The sequence below is a fragment of the Engystomops pustulosus genome, chromosome 5, assembly GCF_040894005.1.
Source record: "Engystomops pustulosus chromosome 5, aEngPut4.maternal, whole genome shotgun sequence".
In the NCBI taxonomy this organism is placed as follows: Eukaryota; Metazoa; Chordata; class Amphibia; order Anura; family Leptodactylidae; genus Engystomops; species Engystomops pustulosus.
The window spans coordinates 168,490,308-168,511,587 of record NC_092415.1 but is presented as its reverse complement, the minus strand read 5'-3'; the positions used below and the strand labels follow the sequence as shown (position 1 = coordinate 168,511,587).

The window sequence follows — 21,280 nt, the reverse complement described above, 5'->3', positions numbered from 1 at the left end:
CTTTAAGTATATTTACAATATACTGCAATACAGTAGTGGTACATGGTAAATTTGCTCCATGTAATTTTTCCAGGGCTTGGGAGTCTTAAAGAAACTGTCATAGCAATGGATCGCAAAGATCAGAGCAAATTTTGCCTGCATCATTTATCCAGTGTACACCCTCAATCATTGCAAGCACTGATCATGGGTGCTAGCAGTTAGAGTTTCCTGCATAATGCAGCAAACATTGATGAAGGACTTAGTCCATGAGCCCAGTTTATTCTTTCTTTACAGCAGTGTTATGAGCAGTTAAGCCACATGCCATAAATCTTGCTACTTACATGGGGGCTAATAAAGTTAATAAGGTTGAAGAGGTCTTCTGCCTTTTTATCCATAGCATCCTAAGCAGGGTGAGTCTTCCAGCTTGGCCATGGAGAGGTTGACTCGGTGAGGGACATCCCAAGTTTCTGTCATTTTCTCAGAGCAAGTACCTGGGGATGAAGCCTTCCACTTTACTTCAAGAATACATGTTACTTCTTAAAGGACATCAACCACCAGGATGAAGATTGTACACCAAGCACATTGACATAATGGTGTGTGCCCCCTTTGGCATGATCTACTCTTCTTTTAGCTTCTTATTCCTTGTTTTTTAAAGGCTTTTAACATTATGCAAATGAGTCTGAGGGGCTCTGGGCTTCATAGGTGTTAATGGAACCTGGAATCCCTCCGGCTCATTTGCATAATTCTTAAAGCCTTTTTTTTTCTTAAAAACAAGAGCATAGGAAGCTTAAAGAAGAGCAGATAATTATCACGGAACAGGTACAGGATAGCGGTACAAGCTCAGGAACAGAGTACAGGCTCTGAAACAGGATTAAGGTACAGGTTAGGTTTGAGGTCCTGGATCAGGCAGGACTCGGGGTTCCAGTTTCTGGATCAGATACAGATAACAGTTCAGATTGGTGCTCAGGGTACTGGCTCAGGCTGAATACAGGCTCAAGTACAAGTTCAGGGTTTCAGGTCCAGCAAAACAGAAAAAATACACGAGAAAAGACACAGTCACAGCAAAGAGTATAACCAACCCTGAGTGAGCTGAGCCCCTGTTTGCTGCTCCAGCAGCTGACTCTGCAATACTCAACCCACAGCTGAGACCAAGACTGAGCTGCATATTAAAGCACCCAACTTTCCAGACATCAGATACTGCAAGGTAACTGTCGATCAGCTCCCAGCAAGGCAGCCCAGGGTGTGGCTCGCAAGCTCTGTACTCAGCAGCTAGGGTCCATTCAGAGGATTCTAACACTTTAAATATACAGAAATATGTTTATGTGAGCAGAAAACATTTCGTGAGATTGTAATTTTGGCCTATAGTTGGCCAGTAAGCATCTCTATGCCTTCTCCTTAAGCTATACTGGAAATATTAGCATACTGTGCTTTTCAAATCTATTTTGGATCCTTCATCAGACAGATCTTACTGGCCTTATATAAGGTCCAGTATGGATCTTAAAACAGAAATCTAATGTGTTTTAGTTATGCCTATGAGCCCAAAGGCTTTTGCTACCTTTTTTATGACTACTATACTTGGGACACACTTTTAAAATGTATGGTTATACCTTAATAAGCCTCTTGTCTGACACTTTCAATACCTGTTCAACACATCAGCATCCAAAGAGCACAAATAACTACAAGCTATCTCGTGGATGTGACTAGTCACAAACCAATCAGGTGAGCAGAACACCTCACAATCCTCCAAGAAGCAGGTGTCTTCTTTTTTTATCCTCTTCTCTTCCGATTCAGTTTGCCACTTTAAAAAAAAATTAAAAATACTGCATCCTAAATATATTTTTTAAACTGTGTTAAATAAATGGCTAAACATTCTCACCACTGACTTCACACATATAGCTCTGAATTGTATACATCCCATTAACTAGGACATGATCGCAGCAATCTCGCCACATGTGTCGCTGGGAATTTGGTTCTTTTTAGATGTCTGCAAATGCTGCTATATCCCTAATAGAGGAAGATACCCTAGGAAGACTTTGCTATTTAAGGACACCTCTGCAGGCATTTGTAGACTTATAGCTATTGACACTCCACTGGGGGATTCTGGGAAATACGCAAATATTTTTTTCTAGGCTGGGATAAGAAATCTGTTCCTTATGGAATTCTAAAACTGGTTTGGCTATCATCCAGCATTGTGTCATTAGGCTTTCTAATGGCATGTTTGATGCGAAGGGGGCTGCCATACAAGAGTTAATGTTTTCCTTATCCCTTCCTAGAAATCGTATTTGCATGTTTATTATTTAAACTCTATTGTCTCACATGATAAATTCTGCTTTGGGCTGTTACATACAGTAAACTTCTAATATATGTGCCATACTTGCTAGTCTGCCTGACATTCTGAGTACCCTATTATCTATCCTATGTCATGGCCGCTTTTATAAAGTAAAAAGTGCGTTCCCCGCCTGTTTATCAGACGCGCTGCTCCTCGCCAGCTAATGACATTCCATTCCATGACATTCTGTAGTTCTATGTGGAAAAAAATCAATCAAAGGAAATGAAACCTGCCAAAACAGAAAACTGGAAAAGGATTTGTGATATCATGTGACCCCTTCGGTTTTCCCTAGGACTACGTTCTGCAAATTTAAGTTCATGTTAAAAACTCAATGTAGGTCAGAAGTTGTAACCTTGCTATAGAAGAACTCCAGTGACACCTGTCCTAAGCAGCCCACCGGGAATATAACCTAACCTAACAGATGTTGTCGCCTGCATGGCTACACACTATTTGCTGGCATACAGGTTTTGTTTGCTTTATATATCCTGTATGTTGATGTTTCCATTCCTTACACTTAACTCAGAAACTATGTGAACATAAGCAACAGAATAAGGTTTGCTGCACCTTCGAGTTTTAATGTCACAGAAGTCTTGATTTCCAATATTTTGTTACAAAGAAATTTGAGAGCTTATAAGGCTGCGATCAAATGTTGTAGAAAAAAAAACCCTGTAAATACACCTTGCCCCTTCATAGACTTTTACACAACCATACATTCAGTGGTCAACATAGTTTCTGCACCTTCACACACAAGTCATGTCACCTTTATGGCACAGGATCAGAAGTTTTGCCCACGTAATCCCCGCAGGAGTCTGGCTCTTAGTTACTGCTGGAGGCATTGACACTTTTGTGCCTAATGTGCTCTGCAATGTAATGGGAAGCTGGAAAAAAATCAGAATGTTGTGGAAATTAAAAATAAAAAAGTACAGGTTTAATTTTTACAGTGTAAAAATTACAATTAACCTTTATTCGGTGGGTCAGTACGATTGCAGAAATACCACTTTTATGCAGCAGCGGATTAAGAATGCCACAGGCCTTAGTCTGTATGAATACTATTGCCCCTACAAGTCTAGAATTCACTTCTTACATCTGATACTAGTCTGTATGAATACTATTGCCCCTACAAGTCTAGAATTCACTTCTTACATCTGGTACTAGTCTGTATGAAAACTATCACCCCTACAAGTCCAGTATTCACTTCTTACATCTGGTACTAGAATCAAGCATCATGAAGAATGGGGGATACATCCTTTCTGCCTGCTTTCAATCTGTGGGTTCAGGACCTTTGGATGACCTACAAAGGTCCTGAAATGGCTTTTGTGTACTGAGAGCAAGAACAGATGTAAAAGGATTTCATAGGTGACGGTCCTTCTCAGTATAATATTTGGTGGGTGGTTTGGGTGGACAAAGGCCCCGGACTACTGCCAAAACCAGCAATATTATTATCATCCACTACTGCTTTTATGCAGTTTATGAATTTGTATATTTTGATGTATTTTTTTAAACAGGGCCTTGATTGGACTTGATCGCTTCTCCAATATACTTATATACTTGTATATTGCAGTATATTGTATACATACAATTCTATTACTCCCTGACGTCCAATCTGCCGGGACTTCAATTCTATTTGCATCCTCCAGACATAAATAGAGTTGAATAAGACGATGGTGCAGAGAGCGATCACATCACAGTTCCCCTGCTGCATCTGTGTGAAGAGGCTTGCAGGCGCAATGTGATGATGTCATCACGTCTGCCACCATTACTGCACTGCACTGAGAGGAGAGGGCAGGGACAGGTGAGTATGTATGGTTTATTATTTTTCAAATAAGTTGAAATAACGAGGAGTAGAGTGGGCCACAATATGAAGAGGATATGATGGGTGACCACAGGATGAGTGGGAGATGAGAGGTTGTCCACAAGATGAGGAGGGCCCACAGGTTGAGGGAGTGGGGGCTTAATATAAAGAGGATCTAATGAAAGCCCAGGAGGAGGAGGGGGCTACAATATAAGGGGGGTGATGGTAGCATAATATGAGGGGGAGATAAAAGTCCACAAGTTGAAGGAGGGTAAAGGACCACATTATGAAGAGGAAATGAGGGGGGGGGGTCACAATATGAGGGAGAGATGAGGGCCCACAATTTGAGGTGGATGTGAGAGACCACAAATATGAGGGGGAGATAAGAGGCCACAAATATGAAGGGGAAATGAGGGGCCACAATATGAGGAGCTGAAAGCGGCTGCAATATTAGGGGAATCTGGCAGAGGCACAGATTGATTGTGATAAGAGTTACTAACTAATGCTGGACTCTAAGTCCATTTTCACACGGCAACATTCTTACTCCTCTTGTAGTCCGGGCAGCCAAGGATGTTGCATTAAAATAGCACAGAGCATGGCACTTCCAGGGCTGTCTTGTACCACAGGAGGAAGCCTTGAGTCCTGTCTGGCAAACTCTGTGCTGGGGTAAAGGCCTGGGTGCCCACAGAAAGGGCTCTGAGTGCCACTTCTGGCACCCAAGCTGTAGGTTCGCCACCATTGATATAGTGATTATAGCTATGACCCAGCATTGTTGTATGGATCATAGTGGCAAGTCTTAGTCTGGGTGTATCATATTTTAAAGGAAGGTTAAACCTCAGTGTCTGCCATATGGCACTATTGTACATACCTGTCTTTACTTCTCTACGAGGTGTTAGTCCTTCCTACTCAACACTTCAGTTCTGATTATAATGCGGGAAGCGCCATTATTGAGCCAAAATGGGATGTCCCCTGTATAAGGTCACGTAAATACAATTAGCATAAGAATAGCTTCATATAACACAACAAATACACATAATAATCCTACTACTACTTTAAGACATAGTAATAGTCATAGATTTTTGACTAATATCTATAATTCTAGCCTAGAAACTTTAATGAAGTTGGTGAGATTAAAGAAAACTCTCTGGAGTGATGATATGATATTACCTGTTGACAATTTTAGTGAACATAAGAGGAGCTTAATGGATTTTACTAAAAGGGAGTTACCTTTACTTTCCAGTGACAGGCATTTAGCTGTGCCCTTTGGACAAACACTGTGCGCATACAAAGTGTAAGTAACTAAAGCTTCCTAGAACTGAATGCCAAGTTTAGTCAAGATTGTAAACCTATCTGCAGGTAATTCTCCAGAACACCTGAACAAAACCCTACAATTTCTATAGCTCCCTCTGCCATTCTTCATTTTCAATTAATCCTATAGTTCAGCTGAAAACGAAATACCTACAAAACATTTCCAGATTTACAGGTTGACCGCTTATCCTATTTCATGTTTTCAAGTTTAAAATATTCCATAAAGATTCTTGGCATTGTTGCTATAGAAAATTCTGTAATTTTGTTCTTTAGAGTAACAATTGTAGAGGGAACAGACAGGAGTTTTAGGTGTGATGGTGTCCTGTTCCATAACTTTGATCAATACCACTCTTGTAGCATGCCCCAATCATACAATAATTGTAAATATGTACCAAATTAAGTATCAACATACCAAGAACTTTAAACACCGATACAAGTAATAGAGGGCATGGACACAATGGGGCACATCTACCGTACTTGCCCGTCCATGTCGCAATCCCTGATCCACAATGTCCGACAATCATGCATTGTGCTGCAATTCATGTAGATCGTGCGCTCAATATCCTGCATGTGTCGCTCCCCACTCAGGTCCGCCGGAGTTCACCATCTTCTTCCTGGTGCATGTAAGTCTTGTCTTCCAGCACAATTTTAAAGTCGGATCGTCCAACGGCATGCACCCCGGTTTCTGTTGCATGAAAGCCGGCATGATTGCGCCAAAATCCGATCACATGTGGCACAATCCCCTTCTAAATGCGGCGCAAATCGGAAAACGCCGAAATATCCAACGTTTGTGCGGCCAGCGGGCCCTTAGTAAATAAACCCCATAGTATTCACACCCGATCTAACAGATTGTTTCCAAAATCAAATAGCACCACAAAGAAGAGGAAACAAAAAACAAATGTACAAAATATAAAATGTCACTTTATTACAACAATTAAAACAAATCCATTTAAAAAGACAACACAGAAAAGGTCCATCAATGGTCAAAATAGCTAAATATACATAGCAAATAAATAGCAGTAAGCCTGTATAGAGAGGTATAGCAGGTCTAGTCCTCAGAAATAGACAGGGTATTTTCTTACAAACAAGTATTGCACACTACCAGGAGGAATAACAGAGGACACAGGTATATACAGCCCAAAGGTGGACACCACCCGACACGTGTTTAGCCTTTGTTTGTCAGGGGTATATTAAGAACTTTATCCATAAACTTATTGTATATTAAGAACTTTATCCATAAACTTATTGTACGCCAGTTTTCTGGAGCACAAGCCTTAAAATAATCACAATTCCTTGCAAACTACCAGGAATTGTGTTTATTTCCCCCTTTACTTCATCTCCACAGGAAGTGGGCATAGAGATGGAGAAGTCATTATTGTGTAATTATTATATTATGTAAATAAAGATTAAAATATTTCTAATAATATTTTTAACTTTCTGGTTTAGTAAATCAGTGATATAAGTGATACTAGTCACTTAAGCTGTACATGTAAATCATGACATTGGTTTATCGGTACTTTATTCAGAAGACTGAAGGCAACAACATATGAAGTAAGGTTTCTCTGAAATCCCCTAAATTGTTTTAGACCACCCACTGCATTGCAAAAGTCCCCTCTACTGTTGCCAAAATCACAAGATGCTGTCCTCTTTGAGATTTTACATCCAACCTTGTATAAAGTACTGCTAGCACAGGTTGAGAACTGTAAGATGAATTCATAATGTCAGAGGTAGGTGTAGATTTACTAACACCATGTTGATTGTTGTAAAAATTGTTGTAAAAAAAGGCTTTCTCTATTATTGTACAAGTAATAGTTACATAGCTAAATGCAACCTGCCACCATATTTTTCACAAATACATGCCTGGAGGCATGCTGTGATGAAGGCATGCTGTGATTTCATGTGATCAGATACAGACATGGGGCAGATGGTTATATTACTTTTAAAGGAAAGGACCTTAGATGATATCATCCTGGTCACATGACATTAAGTGCTCAACGATGTAACAGGACTCTCTATCAAAGTTCCAGCACTTTGTAAAACACTGTGTAGTATTTTTTTACCCCTAATGATAAGTAAACAGAGCTGTATATGTCTGTAGTAGAGTATTGGCAGACAGTCCCCAAGTACCAGTTCCATTGAGCAGCATGTTCTAGCAGTGAGACTTGTCAATCAGGAACAAGGAAGCAATGCAATGCTAGTAAAGGTTAATTGCAGGACCCCATTGATATATTGGACTCACCTCAGGTGAGTTTACAAACTTATGTTTTAACATTGGAGCAATGGAAAGGAACCATTAAAGGGGTTGTCCACTTTCGGCAAAAAATTGATATGGTTTTTGTAAGGAAAAGTTATACAATTTTCCAATATACTTTCTGTATCAAGTCCTCACAGTTTTCTAGATCTCTGCTTGCTGTCCAACTATAGAAAGCTTCTATGTTTACTTTTGCTGGATAGAAATCTGTCCGTGGTCATATGATGTCAAACAGTTGTACAGCTCATTAGTATCACAGAGAGTAATCCGAGCTGTGTATTATAAAGAGCAGTGCGACCATGGACAGATTTCTATCCACTGGAAGTAAACTAAAAGCTTCCTATAAAATGACAGCAAGAAAAGATCCTGAAAACCAATGGGGCACATTTACTTACCCGGCCCATTCGCGATCCAGCGGCGCGTTCTCTGCACAGGATTCGGGTCCGGCTGGGATTTAAGATGGTAGTTCCTCCGCCGTCCACCAGGTGGCGCTGCAGCGCCGAAAATAATCTTAACGCCCCGGAATGCACCATCCCATAGAAGGTGAAGGTGAGCGCTCCCCAAGCGACACATTTTCGGTTTTTAAATGCGGCGGTTTTTCCGAATACGTCGGGTTTTCGTTCGGCCACGCCCCCCCGATTTCTGTCGCGCGCATGCCGGCCCCGATGCGCCACAATCCGATCGCGTGCGCCAAAAACCCGGGGCAATTCATGTACAAGCGGCGCAAATCGGAAATATTCGGGTAACACGTCGGGAAAACGCGAATCGGGCCCTTAGTAAATGACCCCCAATGAGGAACTGATATAGATACTATATTGGAAAATTGTATAACTTTTCCTTACACACTCCATATCAATTATTTGCTGAAAGTAGACAACCCCTTTAAGGCTTAAGGGCAATGTTTTAAATCATAGTTTTAATTATTTGTTTTTGGTGGGTTAATGGAAGGTTGTCTCTAAGAGATACAGGTGTAACAAAGCAGAATCGGGATAGAGAGACGAATACAGCCTGTGAGCCCTAAACTGAACCCACCAGACCTTCCCTATCAACTAACTCTGAACGCGTTTTTAAGCAGTCCGTAAAAAAACGCATGCTAAGATAATTGGTCAAACCTGTCAAAAACGGAAGCGTTTTCAAAAAACACATGCGTTTTTCAAAAGCGTATGCTTTTTTTAACGCATGCATTTTTTGACAGACTACTTGAGAAAGGCCCAAAAACGCGGTCAAAACGCCACGTGTGTCCTCACCCTTAAGCAGCGGCCAGTAACTGGGCGAAAGTCATTGGGTAACTCTATGTGATAATAAAACATGAGGACAAGACAAGCAAACAAATAGGAAAAGTCAGAAACCTAGAGGATGACAAAATACCAAATTGATAGACAATAGGGAAAAACAGAAAGACAAGCCAAGGGCTCAGAACATACCTGGTATAAGTAGACTGAATAAACACAAGCTTGGTCAAGTGTGAACTATGACAAGCACTCAGGATTGATGCCCAGGACCTTTGATGTGATGTGTGAATTGTGGTTCAGGTGCTGATAGGAAAAAGATTCTGTCCATCACAGAACTAACTATTAGTGAACCAGAATGGACAATGCTGGGTGTGGTACATAATCAAACCTACTAGGAAGAAACAGACCGACATTAACACTAGTAAAGACAGAACAATGTTTATAGGCGCAATCTCAGCCGCACCTTGTTGACCGAGTATGATGCCGACACAGATATTACAGCTGGTCTGTGAAATCCAACTTACAATCCAATGATATTGATCCAGAGGAAGATAATGTGCAATAAGTTAACTATCTTCTGTAATAACAGAATCTTTAGCTGCAGCATACATTGAAAATGAGAAAAATATTTTTCACAGTGTTTTACATCTATGGCACAGGTATCGAACATATGCTATCAATGCTCCACAAACCAAATATTCCACACTAAATAGCGAAAATTGAAACTAAGGATGAAGAGTGGGGCTGTGTATCCCTGGAAATGCCCCTGCAAGAAATTGATGATGACTGGGCCCTTCTCATTGGATGAGGCCTGCCGTATTAAAATGTATCTTCTTTCATTTGTCACCATTTTTAATAAAGCAGTGAGTAAAAGACCTGTGATCCAGTTAAACACAGCTACCATATATGTACCACTAAATAATTAATCCCATAAAACCTATACAGCTGAATGCTAAAATAAAATTATGGGCCCCAACAAAGAAGTTAGGTAAGTAACACCACTCGTGGCTCATAAATGGCTAAAATTATGATCCAGGACAACCCCTTTAATTTATTTAAACATCTTGGGGTAGCACCTTGTTGCATCACACTTTCACTAATTTGAGGGCATGGACCACTGCATTATATTCTGCTGTAAACTGCTTTCCTACAAAAATCATTGTTCCATCAGTGAGGTCCCGGACCCGAGTTCCACTATTCTTTCTGCTAAACTAAATTTTAGTATTTGTTTTTCATTGCTCTTTTTCTACACACATCTTCTGGCATAAAAGCCATGAAAAAGTTTCAATTCCTGACACACAGCAATGAATTGTTTCTATTTCCCCACCCACATGCCACGGGGGCAGGAAGTGGATTTACTATACCCCGCCATAGTTTGGCCCAATTTTGCGAAAGGCAAGACCTGGAGCAGGTGCACAGTATATCCAGCGCAGGAAACATCATGCCTGCCGCGAGATCTACCCAGTCATGGTGATTTTTTTCCCATAGTGTTTTATATTTTTATAGCTTAAAAAGGTGCATAAACTTTTCATCAAACATTTTTGCATACAGGATAAATGTTTTAGCATATTTTGGACTTGTTGACTTTTGTCCAAAACCTAAAGGTTTCAGGATCTTCTAAATTATAGGTAAGGGCATCAAAAATTTTAAAAAAATCTGTTAAAAAATATTTAAAACATTTTTGTTTCAACTAAAAACTTGATTCAAACAATAACTCATTTTTGACACTAACTAATTTTTGTCTTAACTAATTTATCCTCCCTTCCTCAGCCCTAATTTAGATTTTTTTACCGTCTTCCAAATTAATTGGTTCGTAAAAATCTTTGCAAGTCAACCTGTAGCAAATCATGATCCCAAAATGCACTGTAGAGACGCCAAGAATATGTCAAGCACATCTGAATATATTTACTGCATTGATTCAATTAATTCACACAACATATGTTAGGAACATGAAGGGGGATTATTTAGGTTTTATCTTTTGCACTTTATTTTGCGTGCATCTTATTTACCCATGTACTCATTTTAAATCCTATAGGATAAACAATATTCCAAACCCAGAAAAAAAGCTTGTTTTCAAGAAGAAACAGCATAATTGACGAAGAAGTTCTGGTTGCAAATAATAGCTGAGGATCGGCAACCAAATATTCAGAGGTCAAAGTTTGAATCAAGGTAAGTTATGTTTATTAGGAAGATTAATTGTGAGCATTTGGGGAATTTTTATGGTCCTGGATAACACCTTAAAGGGGTTGTCCACTTTCAGCAAATAATTGATATTTTTTTAAATGAAAAGTTATACAATCCATTTCTCCTGGTTTTCTAGATCTCTGTTTTCTGTCCTTCTAAAGAAAGTTTCCAGTGTTGTTTACTTGCAGTGAATAGAAAACTATCCCTGGTCATAGGGCTCTAATTACTCTCTGTGAGGGTACATGCACACGAACGTAGAGCAGTGCAGGGCCGGTGCGTAACACGGCGAAATATGTCCTATAGTCGTCAATTGGGACCGCAAATGGTGAGGCAGCATATCAGTTCCCATTACATTCGTGGAAATAAGCCCTGATACTAACGGACTACTATAGAAGAACAGCAGGCAGAGATATAGAAAACCATGAATTGATACAGAAAGTATAATGGAAAATTGTATAATTTTTCAATAAGCAAACAATATCAATTACAGGTGGTCCCCTACTTAAGAACATCCGACTTACAGACGACCCCTAGTTACAAACGGACCTCTGGATGTTGGTAATTTATTGTACTTTAGTAATATGTGCTGAAAAACACCATCTCGGCTTATACACGAGTATATAAAAAAATAAATAAACCTCCATACTCACCTTCCGGTGCTGCCCAATGCTCTTCCACACGGTTCCTCTTCTATTCAGCTCTTCATCTACAACTAAGCGGCCAGAGGCGCGTCCATGCACTCTGCCCGCCGGCGCACACTATGAAGCAGCGAGTAGCGTCGGGTACCACCGGAAGGTGAGTATGAAGGTTTATCTTTTTTTAAACCCATGGGCTGCAGGGCATCATATCAATAAGGGGGGCTGGCTGCAGTGCATTTCATAGATAGGGGACTGGCTGCAGAGCATTTCATAGGTGGGGGGAGCTGGCAGCAGGGCATTTCATAGATAGGGGGACTAGCTGCAGGACATTTCCTAGGTGGGTGGAGCTGTCTGCAGGGTATCTCATCAATGGGGGGGGGGTCTGACTGCAGGGTATTTCATCAATGGGGGGCTGGCTGAAGGGCATTTAATATTGTGGGGGGCTTTCTGCAGGGACTCTCATCAGAAAGGGGGCTGCTTGGTATTTCATCATTTGGGGGGACTGTAGGTCATTTCATCATGAGAGGGGTGGCTGCAGGGCATTTCATAATTAGGGGGGCTAAAGGGCCCTTCATTATTTGGGGGGCTGCATAAGGCATTTAATTACTAGGGGCCTCATCTTATACTGATGTCAACTTATACTCAAGCATATACAGTACTTGGTGTCTAAAGGGTTCAACCGCAGGGTTTGCAATTATTGTGATCTCAGCTGTTTGTGGGGGGGGGTCTGGCTGTCATATGCAGTAGGGGTCCGGGGTTCTCATCTTTTGATCCCATGTGATCATCCGGCGGTGGAATTTAGCACAATTTTTTCACCTGCATGCACCTTCAAGCCAAGTTGGTGGGGAGAAGGTTTCTGGCATAGGTTATACTGCAATTTATCCTGGATGCGTGGACGGTTCCCCTCTCATATCAGAGAACATCATGTGCAAGCTTGTGGTGGTCCCAACTGGTACACACGTCCAGTCATGATAAATGCCTCTTTTGTACTGTATTCCTCTCAATATTTACACAAAATTCCTAAAATCAGTTTAGTGATAATTTGTGGGTGATTTAGTAAAGGATCAATTTGTTTCTTTTCCTTCCACTATTAATAGTGTGAAAAGCAAAACAGAAAGACTTTCTTACTTCCTTTTTTTACTTTTCCATTTTTCAGCTTTCGCAAACCATAAAGGGCAACAGAACATATCATAGCCCAGACAATGCTGATCTTTGTTTTAATATGCCCTCGACTCCCTAGGTGTTTGTCTTTTATATCTAAACCTGCCAAGCGCTATTTGGCATTGTTAATCATCTTTGTGTTATTCATAGTTAAAGGGATATATCATTTTTTGTATTTAGCAGAATGACTGACCCTGTAATTTAATTTTCTAATGGATGCATAACACAACACTATCAAGTCACAAAGTGACAACTTAATTTATAATACAACGTTGTGCATTGAGGGCATTTTGATGTTTGTGATGTCTGTGATGTTTGTGATGTTTGTGATGTCATAATTAAGCATTTTCGGTTTACCAATAGCAATTTGAGGATTTGCGCTATCACAAAGGGGTATTTGTTATTTCATAAAGTTGAATTGTAATGTCATATTGGGGTATTATGTTTGTCATAATGGAACACTGAGGTTACAAACACTGTAATGTTATAATATGGCATTAAGAGGGCAAAGGGGAGGACAGTGTAGTCGTAATGGGGCATTGTCATGTCATAATGGGGCAAAATGAGGTCATAACAGGGGTTTGGTTGTCACATTGGGTAATTGTGATGTGATAATGAGGTATTATAATGTCATAATTGCGGCATATGCTGTAGCACTAGGAGCTGCTTACTTTAGTAGTATATGTCTATATAAGTGCTTTAGTAAGCAGCTCCTAGTGCAGTTTATAGAGGTGACAGGTCCTCTTTAAGGTATTAAGACATAAAAAAAACTATATAAATTTGGTATCTCCATGATAGGACTGAACAAAAGAATAATGGGGATGTGTCAACTGGACCATATAGGGGAAGCAATAAAAACCAAGCCTCCAAGGAATGCAACTATGTTTTTTCCAATTTCATATAATTTGGAATTTTTTTCCAGCTTCCCAACACATTACACAGAATATTAAATGGTGGCAATAGGAAGTACAATTTGTCCTGTAGATCACAATCCCTTATACGGCTTTTTCAAAGGAAAAATAATCGAAACTATGGGGCAGATTTACTTACCCGGTCCGTTCCCGATCCAGCGGCGCGTTCTCTGCGCTGGATTCGGGTCCGGCCGGGATTCATCACGGTAGTTCCTCCGCCGTCCACCAGATGGCGTTGCTGCGCTAAAAAGCATCTGAACGCACTGGAATTCATCGAGCTGGACCAAGTGAAGATAAGCGCGTCCCAAGCGACACATTTCTTTTTTTAAATGCGGCGGTTTTTCCGAATCCGTCGGGTTTTCGCTCGGCCATGCCCCCCGATTTCTGTCGTGTGCATGCCGGCGCCGATGCGCCACAATCCGATCGCGTGCACCAAAATCCCGGGGCAATACAGGGGAAATCGGCGCAAATCGGAAATATTCGGGTAACACGTCGGGAAAACGCGAATCGGGCCCTTAGTAAATGACCCCCTATATGTCTAGTGGAAGGAGGGGAGTGCGAAACTAAAACGCAGACCTGGTTATGAAAGGGTCAAAGGGGTTGTACCAATTTTGATTGTTATCCCCAGTTTACTGGATTGGGCATAACAAGCTTTTTGATGGGGGTTCCAAGGCCAAAAACATCTCACTAATTGATAGAGCGGTAGGTTCAGCATGGTACTTGGCGCTCTATTCTAAATTATGGGGGCATTTGAACTTGCCAAGCACAAGGCTATCTCTAGATCTTTCAAAGACAGGGCAGGAGACAGGTATGATGGCAGAAAAAAAAATTTTGTCTAAAAATATTTAAGTTTTTCTCTAAAGTTTGCGATGGTCATTTTACTAGTTTTCTTTTGTGAAGCAAGAAATAGAAATTTTTTAGGAAAATCCTATAGTCAAAGGGAATTTGTAAGGATATACAAAATATACCTGTTCTGACTTACATACAGATTCAACTCAAGAACAAACCAGTAAAACCTGTAGATCTCATACTAAACCCTTCTGAATAAACACATCACCACTATAACATCACTTTGTCCAATAATTTTATTAAAATTGGCAGTTTTACAATGCTAGCGTTATCAGAAACCCCCGATAACGCTATCAAACACTGCAGCGCTGAATAAGCGGTCGGGCGTATTCACGAGTGAGCGAGATTAGGGGAGTCTCCTGGTCTATGTAGTAGGAGGGCGTTCCGGGAGAGAGGCAGCGCCTCGGACTGCCCCCTCATGAATATGCCCGACGGTCTGACATTTACAATTGAACATCACTGCAGTGTTTGTTAGCGTTATCAGAGGTTTCCGATAACGCTAACAGTGTAACGCTGCGGCATATGCTGTAGCACTAGGAGCTGTTTACTTAAGTGCAGTTTTTAGATGTGACAGATCCTCTTAAAGAAATTATCTCACCATAACCTTTCCATACATTGTTGTACAAAGTAAAAGAGGTCTTTTTTGAGCGATAAAATTATGTTTTCATTGATACAATTTGAAAACTGTGTAACCTTTTGACTTTTTATTTAAAAAAACTAGGCTAAAAAGGGTCAATTTGGTCATTTGTATGTTTTTTTTCTTGTTATGCTGTTTTTTATATTTATCCTTTTTATATTTTGTAAATCTGACATTTAGGGCTATGCAGATACCTAACATATATCATTTTATTTGTTTATATATTTGTTCTAGGAAAGTGGCAGTGATTCAACTTTTTTGATTTATTTTTTACTATTATTTCACACCCCACAGGGGAAGGGACAGCAATTAGTGCTCATGTGGTGACACCCATGTACTCTAATGTTTTAGCTTGCGTGGTGGCAACAGACTACGGCATCTGAATAACAGCTTCAATGGGTGCAGGGCCATAGTTAGGGGGGTGGCAAACTGGGCATTTTCCCAGGGCCCCCTGTTCTAAAAGGGTCCCCTGCATGTGGACTTTTGTGGGCAGAGGATGTATCGCTCTCTTGATACCCCTTGGTTGAATGCCCAGGTGAAGATGCTGATCATGTATCTTCTTTATATATATCTCTATCATATATCTGTCTAGTTATCTATCTCCTATAATCTGTCTATTTCCCATCTATATATCTGTGTAGATATATCTATCAAAGCATTTATATATCTAGGTTTGTGTCTATCTATTTATCTATACATCACCAAAATCCAGGGCAATACAGGGAAAATCGGCCCAAAACGCAAAAATTTGCATAACCCGCCGGTAAAACGCGATTCGGGCCCTTAGTAAATGACCCCCATTGAGACTCATTTACTAAGGGTCATGCGACCCTTGTTTTGGCGCAGCTGTACTGGCTTCCATGCGACACAATTTAGGTGGCCTGCCATTGGACGGTCTGACTGATTCGGACTGAGCGCTGGATTTAACTTTCAAATTGTGTCGCAAGCCCAAGCAATTACAAAAAAGATGGTAATCTTTGTCGGATCTGAGTGGGGAAGCGACACATACAGGATAACGGGCGCACAATCTTAGTGAATCGCGGCACAGTGCATTATAGTCGGACAATACACTTTCGGTGAATTTGGTGACCAGGTAAGTGAATGTGCCCCATTATGTAATAACAAGACACATGTCACATTGACAGATAGAAGCTTCATATCAGAGATGGATGTAACACTGATGAGTCATTTTAGTTCATCATATTTTTACAACATAGTGGCGCACATTTACTTACTCGGTCCAATGAATTCCCTAAAAGTGCATTGTCTGACGATAATGCACTCTGCCGCAATTCACTAAGATCATGCGCCCGATATCCTGCATGTGTCGCTTCCCCGCTCAGGTCCGACAGAGTTCACCATCTTCTTCCTGGTGCATGTAAGTGCATTGTATTGCGACACAATTAGAAAGTTAAATCTCGCGCTCAGTCCGAATCAGCCAGATCGCCCGACGGCCCGCCTCCCGATTTCTGTTGCATGGAATCCGATTGGCGGTGGCACAATCCCAGTGCAAACCCCTGTTAAATACCTGTCAAAGATGCGCAAATCCCGAAACCGGCGAACAGTCCGGGGAATGTGCGATCCGCGACCCTTAGAAAATAAGCCCCAGTAAGTGACAGGGGGCTCTCGTGTACTAAGTAATAGCCAAAGCAATAGCACATTTTCTGCTGATTTTCTTGCTTCATCAAATTTCTTCTTTCAACTCAAGCATTGAACTGGTTTATATATTTACATAGACAAGTAAATAAGAAACCGTATGGTAGATGTACTGCAATTTATTTAGATTCATTTGATTTATAAAGTTTGGGAATAACTACGTGGGAGTATGACAAGGTGGGTAAAGACATTCATCTACTCCTCAGCAGCTGCTGAAACAAATGCATTTGCAAATTATTTCTTGACAATAACTTTGTCATCATTGTTAGTATAAACGTGCAGAGGACTTTGCCCAAATCTAGAACCCAAAAACATCCAATTTTATTGGATGGTGGGACATGCCATGTGTGTGTGTAACTTCTCCCACTGGGGCCTAGCCTTTTTTGTACTTGGCAGCTGGATTACCTTTGGTACCTGAGTGCCTGGCGGAGTGCGGCCTAGCGCTTGTCTGGGTTCTCCCACTCAAAAAGTTGAGAGAGGCCTGTAATTGACATCATAAGTAGAACCTCAACTATGCGAAACAAAATGTGAAAACAAATCCAGAAAATCACATTGTCTGATTTTTAAAGGATTTATTATAGAGAAAAATAAGTATTTGGTCACCTACAAGCAAAATTTCTGGCTCTCAAGGACCTGTAACTTCTTCTTTAAGAGGCTCCTCTGTACTCCTCTCGTTACCTGTAATAAAGGCTCCTCTGTCCTCCACTCATTACCTGTAGTAATGGCTCCTCTGTCCTCCACTCTTTACCTGTAGTAATGGCTCCTCTGTCCTCCCCTGATTACCTGTAGTGATGGCTCCTTTGTCCTCCACTCACTGGCGAAGACCAAAGAGCTGTCAAAGGATACCAGAAACAACAATGATTGGTGTCTGACTAAATACTTACACCGGAGAAATACATCAAGACTGGTATGAGGGTCGTCATTAATGGCACATTCTCAGATTGGGTTGACGTTGCCAGTGGAGTGCCACAGGGGTCAGTATTGGGGCCACTTCTTTTTAATATTTTTATTAATGACCTTGTAGTGGGTTTACACAGTCAAGTTTCAATATTTGCAGATGATACTAAGCTGTGTAAAGTAATAAATACTGAGGTCGATAGTTTAGCATTACAGAGGGATTTGTGGAAGCTTGAGGAGTGGCCAAAGAAATGGTTGATGAGGTTTAATGTAGATAAATGTAAAGTTATGGACTTGGGCCATGGAAACAAAAAGTATAATTATGTTCTAAACGGTCAATTACTTGGTAAAACTGGAGCTGAAAAGGACTTGGGGGTATTGGTGGATGGTAAACTTAATTTTAGTGACCAGAGCCAGGCGGCTGCTGCTAAAGCAAATAAAATTATGGGATGTATCAAGAGAGGAATAGATTCTCATGATAAAGACATAGTTTTGCCCTTATACAAATCCCTGGTCAGACCACACATGGAATATTGTGTACAGTTTTGGGCACCAGTGTATAAAAGGGATATAGTAGAGCTGGAACGGGTGCAGAGGAGGGCAACCAGGATTATTAGTGGAATGGGGGGACTAGAATACAATGACAGATTACAAAATTTTGGATTATTCAGTTTAGAAAAAACTGAGGGGAGACCTCATTACAATGTACAAATACCTGAACGGACAGTAGAAGGATCTCTCCAAAGATCTTTTTATACCTAGGCCTGTGACCAGGACAAGGGGGCATCCTCTACGCCTAGAGGAGAGGCGATTCTACCATCACCATAGACAAAGGTTCTTTACTGTAAGAGCAGTGAGACTATGGAACTCTCTGCCGCAGGAGGTTGTTATGGCGGACACTATGTACATGTTCAAGAAAGGCCTGGATGACTTTCTGGAGAGAAAAAATATCATGGGTTATGGGGATAAAACATTTATTTAATTCTTAAAGGTTGGACTTGATGGACTTGCGTCTTTTTCCTGCCTTATATACTATGATACTATGATGATTTGTACACTGGTCTTAATAACTCTTAAGCCAGTGGGAGTGCAGGGGGTGCCTATTATACGTCAAGGTGCAGGCCTCATCCTTAATTAGGCGCATGAAGGCACTGGAATCAATTGTAGAGCTTGTTTGAAAACTGGTGTAATAGTTAGTAGACCTGGTCCCCGACTTAAATGGAGAAATGATTTATTGCTTTGTGCCTTTTTCTAAGCCAAAAGGGCATAGATACATGCCCCCACTTGTAGCTCACAATTTAATAAATTTCAGGGATATAAGGGGAACTTCTCATACAGCCCAGGGCCAATGGAACATTTTTTTCATTCCATTTCAGGGCTCCATTGATTTAGATACGTCTGGTGACTTTCTAGCCGTATTTAAAAAGTTAACACCATCAATCGGTGCCAGCTCTGCCAAAAATGCTCCTGGTGGCGGTTTGGATCTGGGTTTGGTAGTGAAACCCGAACCTGAACAGATATTTAAAATTTGGGTTTGGCAAAACTCAACCAAACCTTAATTTAAAGGGATCCACTTATCAGTGTAACTACAGTGGTTTTTTGTGACCTATTTTCAGGACCCCCTGACAATCAATGCAGAATAGTGGCTCCTGGCTGTCATAGCAACAGATTGCTGCCGAAAGCTACAGTAATAAGGCAGATGAATACCTAACCCCTGATTGGTGCTAGCATTGAATACGGGCCTGAGTGGTGGGTGTCTGCTGTATAATACAGCAGACACCCGCTCTGTATGGAGAAGGCTTAAACTACTGGCTGTGTACCTTATTAAAGGGACCCAGGGTAGACCTGGGAGCTAACACAACAATATTTCCATACAAATAGCAACAAATTAACATATAATGACATTTTTGTATTCCAGTATTTCTAAAGACAAGCAGAGGGCTATGGTGTACACTATTTTTACTGTCTAAAATACCAGAAAACTTAATCCACAGAGGTTGTGACATGAGTCCCAATCTCTCCATGTTCAATAGTGTTCCGCTAAGTGGAAGCATGCAATGAAATGTGTATATACTGGGTTCAATTTACCATGAAACATCTGCCCTTGCTCTAAATCTTGTTGACATATAAATACTAACTCAGTGCATTTGCATTTTTTATTGTTTGGAAATGTTAATTTACAGAGGTGAGCGTAATTAAGATGCATTTATACCTCACATGTAGGATTTATTGCCTGCCCAAATATAACACTGCTGCCTGTTCTTGGAAACAAATCATTTACGTATTGAGAAGATTGATGGAAATGTCACATAAGTAATTATCTTTATGTGTATTTATGAGGGGAAATGGCGGTTTCAGATGAAGGAACAATGTTTCAGAAGAGTAGTCATCACTACATCATAAAAGGTCTCTTATCATTTGTTTGTACTAGAATCCTATAGTCTTATTAAAGGGCTTTTCCGAGTTCATAAAAAAAACCCTGAGGGGGCAAGAAGAAGGTGAAAAAATAATTCTTAGGATTCTCTTGTTACCGATTCCTGTGGCACCCAACCAAAGCTCTTCTCAGGTTGATGTGTAGATGTTTACAGTGATGGCCATATTAGGCACTAGGTTGCTTCCCCGGCTGCCGACTAAAAAAGGCTCTTTGGTAAATATGTTGCATTTTTAGGACTAAAACTGATTTTTTTTAAATTTTAGACTTTATATTCCTTTACTGGAGTGACAATTTCTAATAATTCTGATTTCCCTCAGTCAGACAGGTCAACCGGACAAAAGTCATAATTTTGTAAATTTTTGAATACCCGAATTCTAGAGCGGGGCTTGAAAAAATATCCTGCATGTTAAGTACCATGAGAGCACATGTACTAGGAAGTAGCCTGACCACTAAAGGTAACATAAATTGATACAGGCAGTCCTCAGTTTACATACAAGATAGGTTTCATAGGTTTCTTCTTGTTGAATTTGTATGTAAGTCGAAACTGAATATTTCATAATTGTAGATCCAGGCAAATTTTTTTTTGCCCCAATGACAATTGTTGTTTTTAAAATTTTTTGCTGTAATAAGACCAAGGATTATCAATAAAGCTTCATTACAGACACCTTACAGCTGATCATTGCAGCCTGAGACTATAGTAACATCCAGAGAGCTTCACCAGGGGTCACAGTGGGCAGAAAGGTCCGTCTTTAACTAGGGGTTGTCTGTCAGTCGGGTGTCCTTAAGTAGGGGACCGTCCGTATATCATAATGTACTGAATTTCAGAAGTCAATATACATCCACATTTATAGGTTCGTACTTCTCTAGCACTTAGGAGACAGATCCTTGAGAGTGTATTATTCGCCATGTACAGCTGTGTAGCTCCTCTCAGTGGTGCACAAGTCAATGTGCACGTGAAGTGCGGATGTCAGGTTCGGCAATAAAAGAAATTCTGCAGGACTATTTCACTTCCATACAAATAT

General features: G+C 40.6%; 1 long non-coding RNA gene across 4 annotated transcripts in view; it reads right to left on the bottom strand.

Annotated features, from left to right (window-relative positions):
- Nucleotides 1-21,280, bottom strand: part of LOC140133495 (uncharacterized) — a 52,803-nt gene that overhangs the window by 3,792 nt on the left and 27,731 nt on the right. The window contains exons 2-4 of one of the 4 annotated variants that reach the window (XR_011855909.1): nucleotides 4,969-5,069; nucleotides 3,069-3,186; nucleotides 1,720-1,777 (exon numbers count right to left, since the gene is read on the bottom strand). This is a non-coding gene — a long non-coding RNA (uncharacterized lncRNA). Of the gene's footprint in view, nucleotides 1-1,719; nucleotides 1,778-2,960; nucleotides 3,187-4,968; nucleotides 5,070-9,083; nucleotides 9,186-21,280 lie in introns of those variants that run through there. The other 3 variants (XR_011855910.1, XR_011855908.1, XR_011855907.1) reach the window with 3 other exon arrangements.